The following is a 6,000-nucleotide window of genomic DNA, read 5'->3' as shown; positions in this document are numbered from 1 at the left end:
TACTCTAATATTAATATTAAATACTGAATTATAGGGTGCCTGGGTGGCTCAGTTGGTTAAGCGACTGCCTTCAGCTCAGGTTATGATCCCAGGGTCCTGGGATCGAGTCCCACATTGGGCTCCCGGCTCAGCGGGGAGCCTGCTTCTCGCTCTGACCCTCTCCTCTCTCATGCTGTTTCTCTCTCGCTCGCTCTCCAATAAATAAATAAAATCTTTAAAAAACAAATGAGTAAATACTGAATTATAAAGTTTTCCACTCTGCCTTGGGAATGGGCGTGATCCCCGACCTTGTGTGATCCATGAGTACTATTTCCAATAATCTTTTGCATAGTTTACCCCTCAGCCTCAAATAGCCCGCTCACATACATGTTGATCTATCAGTACTCAACTGAATACTTGGAAGAGACTCTGCACATCTTAGGAGTCCTCCTGCTCTGTAGCTCCCTCATCTCCAGTATTCTAGCCTGTGAACAACAGTGGCTTGGCTTCTTCAGATTTCTGGCTCTACTCCCTCCGGTGCTTTGATCTAGATACTCTCTCCAGCAAATAAGATGGGCATTCATAAGTCACATTCGTGTGTCACCTCATTTAATTTCTATTCCTCATGAATCCTTATTTTTTTCTTGTGCAATGACCAATGTTCCCAATGCCAATGTTACATGTATGTTTTCTTCTTTAATTTCTTGTTTCACATGAGAGTGTAAATCCAGCTTCTGTTATTCCAACTTAAGTCAATGTGAAGGTTACGTATTATAGATGTTTACTCTATTCTAACTGACATAAAGTTGTTATAGAAAACAAGGTACTATATAACTCAAAATATGTTGCAATGTCTTAGCAGACGGGCAGGTTGTACCAAAGATACAAATATTGCAGGTTAGATAGCTGTATTCCTCTTTTGTGTCAGAGAAAACATTTTCTGAAATTGTCACCTTGGACAACCTGGAAAGCAGACTATATGCCCACTAACTTTGCTGTTCTGCAGGAAGCATTTGTAAAGAGCCAGATGTCAATATGTAATAGCGGTTCCTTGACGATTATAGCAAGGTACTATAAAAATAGAGATGAGCTTGGATGAAAACTGGATGCTTTAAAAGCAAGCAATGGAAAGTGTTCAAAAATTCAAGGTCTTAAAGGTTGGAAAGTGAACTGCAATCATATCTGCAGTCTAATTTACCATTATATCAAATCTCATATAATAACCCAAAATCATATTCTAAAATAAAATTATTTCATTATAAACTCTCAGATTTGGTTTAAAACATCGAGGTTTATGATATATTTGATAGAAACCACATGAGATAAAAACAACCTATGCATCAGTAATTTCTAGCAAAATAATTACAAAGATTTGTGCTCTTCCACAACTTAAAATCCAAAGGAATCAAAGTTCAAATAAAATACCCTCAAATTTGATTCTAATATTAGCCCTTTTGAGTTAAACTTCCAAGACACTAATGTTTAAAATTTTAATCTCCCCAATTTGTGATTTGGCTTATTCTAAGGTAGAGGTATTCCTAATTCCTGGATAGATTTAGTTCAGGTTTTGAGTTGTATTTATGTGTTGTGTTGTTGCCATAGCTTAGTTGGACTGTCACTCAATAGAGTGGATGCAAAAGTTGATTAGTTCAATGTTAAGTTTCTAGTTTCCTTATCTTTTAAAGATTTGAAAGATATCAGTAGGAACCACAAAGTTATCACAGCACTGACCCCCATCTATGGTGATAGATTATTGTTTGTCCACTATTCTACCCCTCTTTTTGCCTCCGGCATATCCTTGTGGAGATTGTATCTCCAATCTTATTGACTCTGGGTTTGACCATGTGAATTGCTTTATCCAGAGGAATGCTAGTGGAAGCAGCATTGTCTGGGCTGAGACAAAGTTTTAGGACTGATCACCCTTCTTGAGACTTTCACCCTCTACCTTGCAAAGAACATACCCCAGGCACCTCTTGCTCTTTTAGCCTGGATCCTGGGACATGAGATACTTGAAGTAGATCTGAACCTGATGGGCAGCATTCTGGGGCCCAAATCTGAGCTGTGCCAAGTTACAGCTGACCCACAAACCGATGATAGAAGCCACTGAGCTCATGTTAGCATTCTATATAGAAGAATCACTCTCATACAACACAGCCATAAAAACCATTTTGTAGATATATAAGTTCAGATGTGGGAAGATCTATCAAACTTAAGGCTTTTTAAGGTTATTTAAGAGTATTCATGGTATGCTGTCATTTCTGCAAAGGAAAAAGACAAAGGAAGTGAACTGTGTATATAAAATACAAATATGTATGTAAATGTAAAAAGAAAAACGTGACACATGCCCTCTGATTACTAATGATAGCTGAGTTCCCTTTCCAGATGGAATGGGTTGCTAAAGTATATCCCTAGATTATTGAATTTGAGGCTTGTCAACATAAGCACTATGACACATAAATCCAATACAAATAACATTTTATTGGAATAAAAGATAAAGGAACATTTTGGGACACTTCAGTCTAAAGGGAGTTAAAAGAATAATTTCTTAATTCTCTTAAATTGCTCAACAGAGCTACCCTTAGCTTGGTGGCAATGTTATATTATGGCCATCTTATTTAAGGTAATGCTAGAATAAACAAACATCCAGGTGAGTTCTTCAAAAACCTTCTCATACCCCTAGCCACATTACTCTGAATTTCTGTAATACCATTTTAAAATTATTGTCGACACTGCTATATTCAAGTGGCCATGTAATTATAATCTGTGTTATGGGCAATTTTTTTTTTTTTTGGCGAAACTACAAATCCCTTTTTTATTACACAGTCCCCAGTGCAGTTTTCTTTCATTTGGAAGGATGACCACACTGTTAGTTTGTGAACTCTTGTTATCTGTGATACCAGGAAAGGATTTTGCAAGACAGGACCAGGCCAGATTGCCATAGAAGCATGGAAAGGGGAGTGGAGGGCATTTTTATGTTATTCTAGGTTTACATATTTATGTGTCACTTACAGAAGCCTAAGAGAGTTCTTCCAGAATCGTCAACCTCTGATCTATGATTCCAACACTGTCTTCATCTAATGCAAAGTAAGGTCTCCTTTAAATCTTTGCATTTCCCAACGTATGTTTGAAAATCCTGCAAACTATATGACCTCTCTTGAAATTTTATTTGGAATTTTAGTGTATTAAAACATATGTAGGGGCACCTCAGTGGTTCAGTCATTGGGCATCTCCCTTCGACTCAGGTCATGATCCCTAGGGTCCTGGGATCAAGCCCCGTATCGGGCTCTCTGCTCAGCAGAAAGCCTGCTTCTCCCTCTCCCACTCCCCCTGCTTATGTTCCCTCTCTCACTGTGTCTCTCTCTGTCAAATAAATAAATAAAATCTTAAAAAAATATGTAAAAAGAGTAAGTAAACAATTTTACCTAATCCTACATTTCTGACACTAATAGAGGAGGCATATATTCTTTCCTAAAATGCAGCTACTAATAGCTCCCCGAAATGTGTTCTCTGGGAGATACCATACTGGCTTTGTCCCATCCTCTCCTCATAATAGTCTCCTTTCAGACAAACCATTGCACATCTCCAGTATTTAACTCTCTCTCCTTGAGGTTACATGAAGTTTGGATATTTTCAAATCTCTTTAGTTCTTGCCATAAGATAGTCTTGGTGCTTGCTGCTCCAGTTGGATAGTTCCATCCCTATGTGTGGACATTACTAGTCAAAACCCTGGGAACAATCTGATTTCAAAGATCTTGGTGGAAAATTACTTTTGTTGGGGAAAGGGGGGCAGAGAAGAGGAGAGAACCATGGAGTAGCAGATCTACCTCAACATCATTCTTATGAAGAGCATCTAATCTAATGCTGTTCTACATCCATTCATGGATTTGAGTAGGGAGCAAAATGGAAGCTATGTGGACACAGCTCCAACCCTGTCAATCCCAATCCATCTTCCTCCGAAACAGTTTCCCTTTTTTATATATCAGCTTTCTACATGTAATTTTCCTGTGGGCAAAAACAGGTTATGCTGAAAAATGCTTGAAAATCACTGTTCTACTTCCATCCCTTTATTTCACAGAGAAGCAGACTGAGATGCAGAAAACTTATGCAACCAACCATGGGCCACAGAGCTAGTTGATGTTATAGTCAAATGTATTTCCACTACACCATTGCCTTTCTGCTTGTATTCTTCCTGTTGCTGCCCTTACAAGCAAAAGGGTTGTTTGAGGTCTCTCTGGTTACAAGTGCGGAAGGCATTCCTTAGAGACCCTCTCTCCACCCTCTTCATTTTAAGAGAACAACAAATGGGTGTTTAGAGAGATTGTGTGACTGGCAGAGGGAGCAGGAGGCCAGGTCATCTGATGCCCATCCAGTTCACCTGCATTGGTATCACATGCTCTATTTATCACATAGAGAATGTTCTTAAAAAATCATGTACACCAACTATTCCAAGAAGTTTCCTTCTAATCTGCTTCCAAATCCAATCTACAGTAAGTCCAGAAGAGAGGTGTGTTATTTTTCTGAACTCATTCCAGAAACCATTAAACTCAGAAAAACATACCAACCCAGGCAGCCCCTTTCTGGGGGTGCAGGGAATGAGGTAACAAGGGGTATATTTTATTTTCACATAAATCAGGGCATGTTACATGTGGTGATTCCACACTGTAGCTTTCTTATCAACATAGCAAGCAGAGCACCTATAACTCATATATGAAATAAGATATCAAAAAGGACTTCTCAGGGGAACCTTTGTGGCTCAGTCAGTTAAGCAGCCGGCTCTTGATTTCGGCTCAGGTTGTGATCTCAGGGTCTTGGGATCAGCCCCCGTGTTGGGCTCCTTGCTCAGTGGGGAGTCTGCTTCTCTCCCCCTCTCTCTGCCCCTCCCCTGACTTGCACACATGGGTGCCTCTCTCTCTCTCTCTCAAATAAATAAATAAATAAATAAATAAATAAATAAATAAATAAAACTTTAAAAACAAAACAAAACAAAAAAGGAACTTCTTGAGTGAGTGCATTTCTCATTTGCTACACACAATCAAGAATCACTGCCATTCGGGGTGATTGTTAGTGTGTTTGAAACCTCTAGAGAGCTAAGTTGAGGTTACTGAGTAAACACGGTGATGGTTTCAACTGAATATACTCAGAATGTCCCAAGAGACTTCTTTGCTTTGCTGTAGACGGTGTCACGAGGATCTCAACATTCGGCAGTGGCTGCTACTGTGACCCTGCCCCTCACTACAGCAGTCAGTCAAGAAGCTATAAAATCACATCAGTGTCCCCAAACATGTTAATTTTTCAAAACTGCACACCCACCGCAATAAAAAGCAAGCAGGTAATTATAATAAAGCAACAAATGGCTATTTACCTTACAGTTTTAAAAATGTGTTGTAGTAAGTGGCAAAGAGGAAATCCTTCCTATCTTTGTTTTATTTAGTCCTTTAAAAAAATCTATGTAACTGTTTTTGAAATAATTTCTAGAAAATCAATGCAACAATCTTTTTGGCATGTTGTGTTTTGGTAACCTCTCTGCAAAAACTGCTGTGGGCATCCTTCACCACTTGCCTGTGTGCATTATCTGTAATTGTCTTTTAATAGACTGAGACTAAATTATTAGAAAAAAATTGCATCGCCAGGGAGTGAGGGTTGTCAGATACTACTGAGATGTAATACATCAAATGCTCAGGTGTTCAGCTTTATCTCATAGGCTGTTTATTTTCAGGACACACATTAAAAAAAAAAAAAAGTTTCCAACCTTTCTAACCTGTTCTGATTTCAAATGAGCAAAGTAATGAGTACTAACGACAAGGAGAACAATAGAATTAATGAGTCCTGGACAACAGCAACATATTACATAAAAGGATTTGTGACTAAAAAAAAAAGATAATGCAAGCCTTTTTTTTTTCTTAACCAAGGAGCAAACATTTTGCTCTCAAAACTAATTAAAAGTTCTCAAGGAAAAAGTTTTCTTTAATAGTCAAGGCTTACAATGGCTTCATAGTTTTCAAGAAAAGTATGATATTTTAT

This window comes from Mirounga leonina, unplaced genomic scaffold (genome assembly GCF_011800145.1).
Source record: "Mirounga leonina isolate KUSES-001 unplaced genomic scaffold, KU_Mleo_1.0 Mir_128, whole genome shotgun sequence".
Classification (NCBI taxonomy): domain Eukaryota; kingdom Metazoa; phylum Chordata; class Mammalia; order Carnivora; family Phocidae; genus Mirounga; species Mirounga leonina.
Note: the sequence above shows the minus strand (reverse complement) of the source record.